This window comes from Miniopterus schreibersii (assembly GCF_964146895.1).
Source record: "Miniopterus schreibersii genome assembly, chromosome: 2".
NCBI lineage: Eukaryota > Metazoa > Chordata > Mammalia > Chiroptera > Miniopteridae > Miniopterus > Miniopterus schreibersii.
This window is the reverse complement of record NC_138102.1, coordinates 139,973,068-139,987,373: the sequence shown is the minus strand read 5'-3', so window position 1 is coordinate 139,987,373 and position 14,306 is coordinate 139,973,068.

Genomic DNA, 14,306 nt, shown 5'->3' with positions numbered 1-14,306 from the left:
ACACCCGCAGCGCTCCCCCCCCCCCCCGCGGTGTCCCAGGGCTCTCCCCCCTGCTCTGCCTGCGGCTGCCGCAGCCCCCCCCCCTCGCCCCCCTCTAGGTTTCCTTCGAGGCCCTTTCGCCGACCGGCCTTTCTACCCTTGGGTTTCAGGTGTGGTCGCGGGGCTTTGCCCCCGCCCCCTAGCGAAGGGCGCCCTTCGGGCCGGAGCCCGAGTTTGAGCTCGCCCTCTTTCTGTGAAGCTGCAGGCATCGCTGGTTTCCTCCCAGTCTCGGCCAGGACTTCCGTGGCTGTGGGGGACAGTTACTACGCAGGAGGTCTTGGGCTGAGTTTGAACCCCAGCCTTGTCCTCACCGTGTAGCCTCTTAACCTGGGCTTACTCACCTGTAAAATGTGGAAAATAATTTTAGGTGCTTCAGTGGGCTTGCGAGAATTAGCGATATGATTACCAATGTAACATACTTGCACATGGTATGCACTCAATATATATTAGCTCATATTATTATTCGCCCTTCCTCAGTCTGCTCCTCTGTCTCCTTAGCCTGAAATTTTAAAAAAGTGTTTTGGGGAGAGAAGAACCAATTGAAGATTAAGAATTTCGTACGGTTCAACCTAACAAATGCTCCAAGCTCTGAGCACAGGAAATGCCCGTGAGTGTGGACAAGCAGGGAGGATGAGGATTGGACTGAAGCACAGAACACAGAAAACTGTGTGGACTGGTGCAGTGCTCTGAGCGAATTCAAACCCAGGGAGTACGGAGTGTGTTGAAAATCCAACCCGCAGGAGTCCTGCCGGGCAGCAGCAACACCCTCAGTGCCTGTGTCTTCTTAGAGGCTGCAGTGAGTCTGGGAGTCTAGCTCCCCTAATAACCCCGCCCCCAGACAGGAACTGGACTCCCAGAGCCTCAGACTGGCATCCCCCCTCCTCTGTGTATGTCTCTCTCATCCCCCCAACCCCCAAAGGGGCCCTGAATTCCTAAAGGAAAGCAGTGGAGATCAATTCCCTCCTGCTGCTTCTCTTCTTGACACTAAACCTTATAGGACAACGTGAGGGCTCAGAATTCTATCCCTGCTTGGGTTTCTCTCTCAGTTCACGCCTCTCCCCTAGGGAGCAGAATCTGTGCATTACACACTCTACCCCAGCAGAGTGAGGGGAGACCCAGAGGGAGCAGCACAGGCCGGGCTGGCCCTGCCCTAGACTGCTGGTAAGATGAGGCCCATAGCCAAGACCCAGAGGTACGGTGCTGGGCACTCCCTCAGCAAATGCTTGTGAGTTGAGTTGGTCAAGAGCAACTGGACCAAGCCCCATGACTGATGATGGGAGACTAGACATGACCAAAGGAGGGAAGTTGGAGGAAGATGTAGAGGAAGTCCAGAGGCTTCCTAGAAGACAAGGAGAATGGTTAGCAGGAGCAGTAAAATTGAGAGAGCTCTCAGTAAGTGCATTATCTTGGGCTACGGACTATAACCCTGGAGGTAGGCGAGGAGAAATGTGTAGGTGTGCGTGTGTGTGCATGCGCATGCACGCATGTTGGCAAGGCAGAGGGATAGAGGAGGCAAGGTTTGGGAGGGCAGGTTTGCGGGAGGGAGTGGGCAGAGCTTGGGCTGAGATGTTCCCGAGGGCCATCCCTCCAGGGGGTGGGATGTGATAGGGTGGCAGTGGTGGTGGGGAGGTGGAGCAACAATGTAAAATGTTCCATGTGGTAGCTCCATCATGGCTCTGGGCTGGGTGGGCAAGATCCTGGGAAGCTAGGCTGACTTCTCTGGGCTTCATGTGTCCTCATACTGTGTGAGGATGAATGAGTCTGGATTTCATGGGCTAATGAGCCATGGCTGGGTGGAGACAGCTGCTCAGGCTGTGACATGCGGGGAAGAGGCCTCTGGGGGTCAGTGGACAGAAAGAGGGAGAAGGAGCCGGGGATGGGGAGGGGTAATGGGGAGACTGAAGGCTTTGAGACCTTTACCCTTTACTCACCCCCTTCATGGATTGAGTTATGCATTTTATAGCTAAAAAAATTTCCAAATAGATGGGTTTAGCCTTCCATTTTCAGAAGGTAAGGTACTACTTTCCCATTTCATGGATGAGGCTTAGACAAGTTAACTAACTTGCCAGCGGTCTCCTGGGCAGAACATGCTGAAAAGGGTACAAGAGCCAGGTTTTTGTCCTTTGGGGCATAATCTCTCCCTTACACAACTAGGCCCCAAGCCTGGATAATTCCCAGGGCAGAACCTACAGGAGTTGGCACCAGGATGCAGCAATTTGATTCCTTGCTTGGTTGCTTACCAGCTCTGTGAGCTGAGGCAAGTTACTTAACCTCTCTGTGCCTTAGTTTCATTATCTATAAAATGGCAATACCAACACCTGCTTCTGTGGCTTGTTATTCAGGATAAAATAAAATTCATGCAGAAGGACTGTGTCCAGTTGTAAAGATTCAGAAATTTAAATATATTACCCTTTTAAATCATCCTGATCCTTATCTTTGATATCTTCCCAGCTTATTCTCTCCATACCTGCTGAGCACATCAGCCTCCTGCTTCCCAAGCACTTTGCATCATCCACCCTTTAAACCTGGCATTTACTTCCCTCCAGTCTTGCTTTATACTCTCAATCTCTGTTCCCACTCTCCCTTCCATAGATTCCTCAGCACTTGAAATATTGGGCTACAGTCTATTAATTTAATATGCATTTCTTTTTGCTCTGTCTGGGTTTCTTGTCTGGTGTCTCTCTTTTCTCACATCAGAGAGCAGGCTCCTGTCTTCTCTCTTTGGGCTGCTCCCTCCCCTCCAGGATTCGATTCACAGGGTGAGTCCAAAGAATGGACACTGAGAGGTGCAGAGAGGTTGAAATAAAACAGGAGAGGGAGGGCTGGAGGACAGGATACCAGGCTAGGCGTCTGCATATGGAGCTGTACCTACAGGCTGTGTAATCCTCCCCCAAGCATGTTTGTCACGACCTGGGGAGGGAAATAGTCATCTCCCTCCTGGAGCTAAGGGTTTGAGGGGAATTATTTTCTTAATGTTTAGAGAGACTGTATTTTGCCCCGTGATGTGGGAGACGTCATTTGGAGGTCAGTCCCACATGAAAAGAAATAGCAGTCAGAGAGGGCTTTCCTGTTCCTTTTTGGGGTGTGTGTTCATATGTGTGTGCGCGCAGGGGGCGGCAGACCACGACGATGGGCCCGGCAATGTAAAGGGTAGCACATGGAGAAGAAATGTAATTACCCAGCTCCTGGCTTTAATTACACGTAAGCCCTGTACATTCTGAATGTTATTAAACTCCTAAGTGTCCATGGGGGTGGGATGGACCTGGTGGGTTTTGCTCCCTGATCTCTGCAGGGATTCTCTGGAGGGTTCCCTCCACCCTCCCTCTCCATCCTAGCCTTCGGCTACATACCATTTCTCTAGGCTACAGGTGGCGCTATAAATCAGCTCTCTCAGAAAGGAGGTGATCAAGTGTCCAGTCCAGGTGTCTCACTGGCTCTTTATCTTTCCCAAGATCCTCTGGTTCCTTTTCTCCAAACCCAAATACTCTCCCCTAACACCACTTTTTTTCTGATAACCTAGTTGGCTGTTTTGGAGGGGGAGGCTCTTTCTGCAAGGAGCCCCCTCTCCTTCTAAGTGACTTACTAATTACAAACAGAGAAAGCCTGGTCTGTGAGGGTAGTCTATCCCCAGCTCCCTGACTTGGTGGAGGGAGCCAGGAGCTGGGGGATTTAAAGTGCAATTTCCTGTACCTTTTTCATTTCCTGCTGGGGGTTGTGGAGAGCAATAAGCAAGGTGGGTGGCAAGGGCTAGCCTGACTGGGCAGGTGGGGGATGGGCTGGGGGAAGCATCCCTTCATACATTCTTCTGCCATCTCCCCCTTTTCAGGTCTCAAGGTAAGTTCCTTAGCACTGGGGCACGATAAATCAGTACTGGCTCTCCTTCCAGTCTCTCTCTTACCTTCTTGAGGTAAAGAAATTGAGTAGAGAGGGACTGGGAGATGATCCAGCTCCAATTATGAGATAAGATGAAGGGATAGGAAGGAATCTTAAAAATCCTTTGGATCCCCTCAGGTTACAAATGAGGAAGAACATTGAGGCCTTGGAGAGGGCATAACCTGCCCAAGGTCACATACCTAGTGGTGGGCTGGTGTGGCTGGGATTTACCTGACTCTTACGACTCACTGTTCAGTCAGAGTGGGCTGTGGGTCAGTGCTGTGTCTGCATGTGTGCGTGGGGTGGTGGTGTTGGGGTGGTGGGAAGAAATGGAAGGAGGTGGGATAAGGGGTAGGGGCATATGAGGAAGTATCTGTACAGCTAGGGGTCCAGGCCCTGAAATATTCACCCTTTGGTGGGTCTTGTAGAAGAGCACAGGGAAGTTGGGGAAGTATGTGAGTTGGTCCAGGAAAACAGACTTGTGGATAAAAAGCAGGAGAAAGGGAGGCTCTTGGAAAGGATTAGCCCCACATCTCTTCTTACCCTCTCCAAAGTCAGAGGTGGATGGGGTGGGGGAGGGGGCACGGTAGAGGACAAAGGAGCCAATTATTGAGTGAGTGGATTAATTGATTAATTGTCCAGAGGCTTCCAGCGCTCCCGCAACAATGACATCCCCTCCCCCTCCCACCCCAGTCAGGCATGGCCTCGGTTGGCCCGGATTATTAATTAGGGCTTGAAGTCATTTAACGATGATTTCATTATCGACGTGCTGTCTGTCTGGGGCTCTGCCTGGTTGCCAAGGAGACTCTGATCGATTGCCTTCTGGTCTCCACGTCTGGGGGCTCCAGATTCTCCCGAGCCTGGCTATTGGCGATCACCTCCTAGCGGCCCCCACTGGTACTGCAGAGTTTCTCAGTTCCCAGGTTTGTGTGACCCAGCCAAAGAACTAGAGCTGCCTTGGAGCTTGGGCTGCCCAACCTTGCGCCTTATTCCAGATGTACTGCCTTACTTAGCTGTTGCCAGGGCCCTGTAGGATTGGGTCCTCCTTTTCCCTGGTTTATGAATGCCCTCTGATTCTGCCGCTGGTGGCCATCCACCCAGACTCCTTTGAGATGGGTATAGGAAGAGGTAAATGATCTTAGTTGTTGCCTCGTACCTCTGAATTTAGCTCTGGGAGGCCCAAGTCAGCTGTGATAAGGTTCTTTTTGCTTCTAAAGAGATACCTTGGGCTCTAGCAATTAATCTGGCTTCTGGGTCCTAAAATGTGGCTGGCAGGGAAGGGCTTGTGGAGAACAATTCCCCTTTAGATTGCTTCAGGTGATCTTAGCGTCTCCCCTGGCCCTCAGGGTAGAGGGCGCTAGTCTTTGCAGAGCTCAGCTACTCCCTCAGCCTCAGGAAAGCCTGGGGGAAATGGTAGGGTCCAGCTTGCCATGCTATCTTAGATCTTCAGAAACTTGCCTAGTTACTCCATCACCAGTCCCTTAAACATGTACACTGGCCTTAGGACCTCTATTTTATGCCTCAGTTTCTCTTTTTGTGGGTTTCATGTATATATTTGTGGGGGCCTGTTAGAAGAGAGTTGCTTGAAAGCATTGGTCAAGACTTCTCAGAAGGTGTCTAAATTGTTGACCCCAGAGTAATAGTCACTAGTATCTTATTTTGGGTGTATTCTGCATGCTGATTATTTAGCTCTCAAACTCAGATATCTTCCCAGTCCTCATCTCTCCTCAGTCTTCTCCACGGGATCCCTGACCGAAGTCTTCCCAATACTGCCTCCAGAACTTGCCTGCCTTGCTTGCCTGCCTAACTCTATTCCTCTTTCTCCTGTGCCTCAACTCCTCCCTGCACTGGCTGTGCCAGGCTGCATTAGCTCTGAAAAATTTAGGGCTGAGCTTCGGGCCTCTTTTGATTGCAGCATTTTGGAGGACAGAGTAGGGGAGGTAGGTTGAGTTTTCATATCTACGTAGGGGTCTCTGAGCTCCCCCAGATTGGCACTGGGAGAGAGAGCCTAGGGGCAGCTATGGCAGCAGCTTCATCCTATCAGCTTTCTGGGCACATCCACCACCGAGCAGCACCTGAGAGGGGAACGGGCTCAGCAGCGAGCGGAGTGAGATTGAAGAGGATCATAAAGAAAATATATATCCCCCTCCCCGGCCTCGCTCCCTCCTCCTGCTCTACACTTGCCTCCTTCCCTCTCTTTGTCTTGCTCCCTCCGCCCTCCTCACTGCATCCCTGTTTTCTTTGTTCCTTCCTTGCCTCCTTCACCTTCATCTCTGTCAGGCAGATATGTCTGTCTGTCAGTCTGTGTCTGTCTCTCTGACTCCAGATATCTTTTGGTCGGAATTTTACTAGAACTCTATCGGCCATCAGTTACTCTCTCTCCCTCCTTCCTTCCCTCCCTCGGTCTCTGAGGGTCTCATACCATCACATCTTTATGAGGTTCACCGGGTGTGCCTTTTAGTCTCTCCAGCTCCATCTCCTCCCCTCCATCTCCTCCGGCTGCCTCCCCTGTCACTGTTTCTGTCTCTTGTTCTTTCTTCCATCTTCCTTTTTTTGCCTCTCTTATCTCTGTCTCTTTCAGCCTCTTCCCCTGTATCTGGCTCACACCCCTGCCAGCCTCTCGTCATCCCTCCTCCCACCCCTCAAGGTTCAGATACTTCATGTGAAATCACCTGGATGGGTTCCAACTGTCAGGTCCCCCCATTTTGTACCGCCTCCTCCAAGAGAGATTTATGGCATCAACTCTGCATCCGCTGCATTCCCCCCAGCCCTGGACCAGTTCTTTTCATTACCTGGTGATTATCTGGGGGCCCTGGCATGTCCCCTGGCCTCCCACCCCCTACACAGCAGGCAGTGAATAGCATAGGGAGAAAGGGAATTGCTCTTGGGACCAGATGCAAGGACATGGAGACCCTCCCCCTACACCTGCCCGTCTTTCCCTCAAGCAGATGCACATCTGGGAAAATCCCAGCTTGAGGCAGGGGAAGACAGCCCAGGACTGTTGGAACAGACATAAATCAAACACCCAGATGCCCCTCCCCTACTGTTCTGTCATTACAGCCATTGTTCCGATTCCTGCCTGTCTGCTTTGCCTCTAGGAATTTTGGCTCTGTAGTCTTGGCTGGGGCCACTCATCTACTACCCAGCATAATGCCTGGAACAAAGGAGGTGTTCAATGAATGCCCCAAGCCTAATGGAGACGCATTAAGGCGGGGTCAATGTGACTTTTAGGTTTTCTTCAATTGGAGGTTCTTTCTGAGATCTGGAGCCGTTCTTTCTGCTCCAGTTTCAGTGCTCTGTCTTAGTATAGTTCCTATAGACTCTACCTCTCCCAGATCCTGCCTCTCCCCTTCTTCTCCCCTCCCTCCCACCTCCACCCTAGTCAGGTGCGCACCTAATGTAGGGTTAGAGGAATAGTAACACTATCAAGTAAAGGCGATGGTGCCCCCTTTTTCCTGAGACCAATGGCTTCTTGGGCTGATCGCTTTTCCATTCAGCCCTCTGTCTCTAAGTAGGCCCCACCTTCTCCAGCCCTGACAGCTCACAGCCTTCCTCTGTTTGAAGGTGAACATTCTGGGATGGATGAGGCACCTTTGGTCACTGTTTCGGGATCTTGGAAGCACAGGGTCTTGGAAGCACTCCTTTTTGAATGTCTAGAGCAGGAAGCTCTCTAGGCAGGGACTGTATCTTTTTCATCTTTATTTCCTCCAGCACAGTGCATATTCAGTTAGAATTTGTTATGAACGCTGATTAACTGTCTCAGGAAATCCCTTGTGGGGAAGCTTAAACTCGCTGCCTTTTAGTTTTATCTATGGAGTGATGGGAAGCGTGGGCGAGGATGCCAGAATGGGTGGTGGTGGTAGAGGAACCTAGCAGGAGTATTCTGGGCGAGGTGGTGGTGGTGGGGGGTGCCTCTATCTTTGTTTAAAGGACTCCTGAGTGGAGATTCTTTAGCTGGATCTGGGACTGACTCCCAAATGGCCACAGGCAGGGCTCCGCCCCCTCCCCAGACTCTCCTCCAGGCAATCGAGAGTCTGGAAAACGGGTTTACTTCGAAATCCACATCCTGCTGCCAGTCTCCAACCCAGCTGCATTTAGGCCCCTTCTCACCCAGGCGGGGCCTCCCTCTTGGCTTGGCTTCCGTTGCCCACCTCCACCTGTCCTCCAGGATTCCGTTGCCCACCTCCACCTGTCCTCCAGGATTCCGTGCTTGGCTGTCGCGGTCACACCTCCCCAGCCCTTCCCAAAGCCCCGCCTCGTCGGGGTTCCACCTCCTCTGGGCGGCCTCACAGGGACCCTTCCAGATTCCTGGAGCTGCTTGGCCAAGCCCCCTTACCTGACCCTGGGTAAGTTATAGACTTGGTAAGAAAACAGACCCAGAGAGGAAGGCTGGGTCCTGAGTGCTGTGCTGCTGGCACTAGAAGCCCTGTGGGGTTTGAGCAGAGGGTCTTCCATGGCTCTGGGGCAAGACTTCGGACCCAGGGGTGCAGGCCCGAGGCCTTGCGAGCTGGGGGAGGGCTGGTAGGTTTGCTGAGGCCAGAGTGATTTGGAGGCCTGCACTCCATTCTCCTCCAAACCAGAAAAGCCCTCAGCAGAGCTGGTCCTAGGAAACATGAGTTAGGGGAGGTTTTTCCTGGGCACTCTTCTCCTGCGTCCTTCCCTCCCTCTCTGCCCTTCCCTCCTTCCTGGCCCTTCCTTTCTGGCCTGGTGCAGGGCTGGCTTTGCTAATTTTTGCCTTTCCCACAGGGCCTAGCACATAGTATGCTTAGACATGTTCTTTGAATGAATGAAGATTCTTCCTCCTGGGCCTGCTGCCTCCTGCATGTTTGCCTCCCTTTCTCACTTATGATTCTGAAAGTATTTGTATCTTATCTCCTTCTGGAGGGTGTTGTTGAGAACTTTGCAGACTGTCAGCTCCAGTTTCATAAGGTGTCCACAACAATGAGGGAGGATTTGAGGGCCTTCTTCCTAGGTGCTCAAGGTGCTAGATTTGTGTTTTTACAGCTGCTGAAAGTAGTCTCCCAGCCTTTCTTATCTAATTTAAATAAGCTGTGGTGGGGATTATACACCTGGTCAGGCTGTAGAGGAAAGATTAAGTTCCACTGGGGGTGTGGCTGCCTAGTGGTCCTTAAAACACTGTATGGAGGCTTGTCTGAGGGCCCAAGTATATTGTAAATGAGCCAGTGCTAAATAAATCTTGAGACTTGATGGCTCTGTTCCCTCTTGGAATCTATCAATTTTATGTACATGATTGGCATATTTATTGATTGATAAAGGCCTGGAGGAGAAGCCAGAAATAGGACTGGCTTCCTGGGTCTCCAAGAGGCAATTTGCTGCTATCACAAAACATGTTTGCAACTCTTTAATTCTTAAAGCCTGTGGAGTCTTAAACTGCCCCCCTCCCCCCCACCAATTTGGGCAATAGCCTCACTCCAGAAGCTTAGACAACACTTAGCCATGCATGTCACCTGTTTTGTCGATTACATGTGACAAATGTTTAGTTCTAGGTTGCCTCTCTCTTGTTCTCCAGCAGCTCTTGGGCCACTTCTCACTGTTATCAATTAACATGTGATGTTTGTCTCCAGAAGGCAGATTCATTTTAACTGTAGTTTAGGCAAAAATAATTTCCTTTAAAAAGTATATTCCAGCCCTGGCTGCTGTGCTCAGTGGTTAGAGCATAAGCCCATGCACTGAAGGGTGTCGGGTCCGACTCCCGGTCAAGGGCACATACCTGGGTTGCAGGTTCCCTCCCTGCCCCCGATCTGGGCGCATGCCAGAGGTAAACAGCCGATGTGTGTCTGTCACATCGGTGTTTCTCTCTCTCTCTCCCACCCTCTCTCCCTCTATCCCTCCCTCTTCTCCCCTCTCTCCCTTCCACTTTCTGAAAAGCAATGGAAAAAATATACTGGGGGTGATGATTAAAAAAGTATATTCCAAATTAATAAAATAATTTTTGGACTATATTCTTTTGGTTTATCCTTGTCTCTTTTTTTCTTTTACTAGTGAAGAAATCATGAGGCAGATTGGGGATTAGAAAGAACCAGGGAGCGATAATGAAGAGTGTCCCTTAAAAATCATGGTGCTGGAGGCTCTTCATTGTAGATTGTGAGGTATGGGCTAGGGGTGAGACAGGTAGGTCTTGGTGGAGAAGTCATATTTATCTATTTTTGGATAAGAACTCAGGGCACTGAGGCGTGATGCAACTTTCATATGACGCAGGTGATCTGGTGTCTTTCCTAAAAGAAGACAAAACAAAAATTAATTTTCTAAGGGAGATGGTGGGAGTGTGGAGCAGCTACCTACGGCTATGAGAAGAACCAGGCAAAGCCTGGCAAGTGAGAGCAGAGGGAGAGAGAGAGAGCCAGCTACTTACGTGGGAGGACAGAGGACACATTTAAAGATATGAAGGGCGATATCCAGAGAGGTAGTTGGCATTTCCTAAGCCACCTTGTGTGCAGTGGATTATCATGGGTGTTGGAGGAGGTACATGGAAGAAGGGGCCACAAGGCTCCGACCACTCACAGCAGCTAGTCTAAAAGTAGAGAAAAGATATAGTGATAGAAGAGACCACTAAGTTGATTTCTAGATTCTATGTTTAGAAGGAAAGGAAGGATTTTGGGGTTAAAAAAAATCAAAAACAGAACCAAAGCTGTGTGGCAAGGCATCCTGAAAAAAAGAAGTGCTCATTGACAGAAGCTATCTATGTTACAATTGTAGATTGGAAAACAAAGTGGACTTTTATTAGTTCTGGGATGATAGGATGCGGGGTTGAGAAAAGTGGAGTGGAGCATCACGGGGGAGAAGGAGAGAAGAAATTGACCTTCACTGTTGATATTAATGTATTACATCACTTTCTAGTCCCTTAATTTTGTACCTTTCCTGCCTTTTCCCAGCTCTCTTTCTAATTCCTGTTTGGAAAGTCTCTTTTTATTTTATTTATTTTTAAAATACATCTTTATTGACTTCAGGGAGAGGAAGGGAGAGGGAGAGAGAGAGATAGAAACATCAATGATGAGAGAGCCATTGATCCGCTGCAGCCCGCAACCGGGCATCGTGCCCTGACCGGGAATCGAACCCTGATCACCTGGATCCTAGGTCGATGCTTAACCGCTGAGCCACGCCCGGCTGGGCAGGAAAGTCTCTTTTTAATTCTTCTTGGTCACCCATCTAGTTTCTGAAGAGCTCTTGTAGCAGAAGCTTCTGCTTTCTGATTTGTCAAGTTCATAATCTTATTTTGGTGTGATAGAAATGTTAAGAATTTCCAAAGCTGAATTCTGACTGAAATTAACCTGTGAGTGTGTCAAATGAGGAATGTTGGATTGAGCTCTGCTTGTGTTCTCAGAAGTTATCCCAGAGGGACTAAGAAAAACTGCCTCGTTCACAACCGTCCCCGAATGATACTAGATGATATGGAGTATATGTCGCCTCTAGAGAAGCTCTGGATATCCGACTGTTTACCCAAATAATGGTGTAATGATACTGGTGCAGTGCCTGCATGTAGTATGGATTCCACAAATATTGAGGGAAGGAAACAAAAATGTTTTGGTCTATATCTCTATGGGTTTTGGTCTACATTTGAGTGGATGGCTTTTGTCTATGTCATCTGGCACATTTGGTCTGGAGTGTTTAATCTACATGGGGTGGGTTTTCACTGACTTGGAATTTAGCCTCCGCCACAGCGGGATGGGATTTGAGAGGTGTAGTGCTGGGGGTGGTAGGGCAGGTAGGTGGAGGAGGTGGCTGTTTCTTCTTGGCCTGATGAACAGACAGTTTAGGGGCTGCTAGAGCTTTCAAGATCAAGTCTATGTTGCAGTTAGTAATATTTACTTGCAGAATTACGGTTTTTAGCTTCAGTGAGAGAGCATGAAGCAGCTTCTACTCTAAGGTGTTTTTATTTTAGAAAGGGAGACAAAGTATCCTCTCCAGCAGCATTTACACAATGCAGTACAAAGTAAGATCGTAAGTGGGGCAAGATGCCTGGTAAGCAGGCAGTTTGGTGAAGTGGTTCTATGAAGACTCCTGGGAGATAAGCTTGAGTATTTATTTTCTTTAGAAGGAGCTAATTTGGTTACTTCAGCTTTCTTTCAACCTTTCAGGGAAGCTATCCAAGCTTCACTTCTCTTTCCCCAGGGGAGAAGTAACACTTGTTACTACTGAGTTGGTTTCTCTCTGATTCTTTTCCTTTTTGGTGCAAACCCAAGACAGAATTTTTATTAGTATTATATTTTAATATTTAGATCTGTATTTGTATTGGTAGAAATATTTAACTGGATCTGTATAGTTGGGCAAACTGGATTAATGGGTTCAGAATGTGGTGAAGTTTGTTTTGTTTTGTATTTTGGTGGGTGACAGAAAGAAAGCCTAAATGAGGCTCTATTTACATGATCATAGCCTAAACTTCACACCATCGTGAAGATGTAGCTTGAATGGATGTTTCCCTGGGAAACACATAGACAAAATGCCAAGATGGGGTAATTTCCCCCTCTTCCATGCAGCCTTCTCAGACTGATCCAAGGTGCACAGAAGACACTCCCTAATCTTGCCAACATTGGCAAATGAAGCCCTTACCACTCTTACCTTCCATCAACTATGAAATCATCTGGAATCTTGACATGCCTTTTCCTCTGGTGTAAATACCATACTGTTCTTTTCCGATTTAGGAATTTCTTTCCAGTCCATGGTTTATATATTCTTTACTTATTTTGGGAGTGGGAAAGAATGTACAAAGTGCCCTTAATTGCAAGTTCCCAGAAAGAGGAATCCTCTATTTGTCCCTGTTGTCTTGCACTGTGTGTAAATGAGTCTGTGGTGGTTTGGTAGTGATGGTGGTGGCATTAATGAATTTTTTTGGGGTGGGAGGATGACATGTTGATTTTACTTAAATTTTTTTTTACATGAATTATTTTAATATTTTGAATCTAGTCTTTCTCACTTGGAAACTTTTTGTGATCCACTTGAGGAAAACACTAAGCCTTATAGGGACTATCCAATTTCTCACTTTACACCTAACCCAGATTAAATGGAACCTGGGTACTTATTTGTAGACAGTACAGGATAAATGACAGCAAATATAGAACACTCTCTTCTCTGGAAACTTGCAATATAAGGGCATTTCATGGATAATTCCCCATCTTCCCAAGACAAGTAAAATCCTTTTAAAAATAATATTGAACCATTTGACTATTGGACCAATCCTCCTTTCTGTAGTCTAAACTTAAATTTAGTTATTGTAGATTATCATATCATGTTGCCCAAAGTCAAAGCATTAAATGACTTACTTTTCAAATTAAAAAAAGCAATGAAGATAATACAACTCTATTGTCTGTCTGCTCAGTCATTGTTGATCAAGGGGATGACAATGGAACAATAATGTCACGGAAAGTATACTTTGTCTCAGCCAATTGGAGTTGCTTCCTGTGTACTTTCACTTGGTTGCAGTGAAAGAGACTTGGACCCGAGTTCTTGTTTCAGATCTCTGACATCACCAAACTGGGCTGCAGATTCTAGAGTGCTTCCTTAGCTGTGGCCAGTTCACTCTGTGTACCTCAGGCTCAGCGGGGGGAAGTTTCCTCAGTCAGGAGCTGTGCTCTCAGCTCCACCTCACCACTAAACACTCCTACCCTCTTCCCTAACGGATTCTCCCAGTGCAGAGTTTTAGGCCAGTGAGTTATACCACTGGGCATTAGGGAGGGCAGTGCGGGGGGCAAGGAGAACATACTGGAGAGATCATATATTAGGCGTGTGGTTAGAGAAGCCTCCTGAACGAGGGTGTTCTAGGCAGAGGTGAATGAGAGCAAGATGTTCATGTGTGGGGAAAGATTAGTCCTGTTCAAGCAGAGAGCCACGGAAAGGTTAACAGTAGGAGTAAGTGGTAGAAGAACAGTGAAAAGAAAGCCGGGAAGTATAATTTTTTGGATTTAATAGAAAGCAGGAAACTGCAGGTCTGGTTGGGAGAAGTGTGTGTGTGTGTGTGTGTGTGTGTGTGTGTGTGTGTGTGTGTGTGTGTGTGTGTGTGTGTGTAAGGCTTGAGGAGAGTGTCATTTTCCAGAAGGAGGGTAGAGGGCACTCACACTTCAGTTATCTGCTGCAATGCAGCAGCCAGGGAGAATGTCTTCTCTGGAAGCTGCTGTAGCCTGCTTCCAGAGAGGACAGCACTCTCTGATGGCTGCCAGGTGAACCAGACTGGGATCTGAGAGGTTTCATTGTTGAGAGTTACCCATTTTATGGACCAAGAGGGTGGACCAAGGAGTATGGCAGGAGGCCGGCCCTGGATATATAGTATTTGCAAATTGTTGGAACCTACTAGATAAGGGTCTAGTGGGGATAAGGTGCTAGGTGATTTCCTGTCAGCTGAATTGCACTGAGGTCTCGTGATTCCCAAATATCTGAAACCA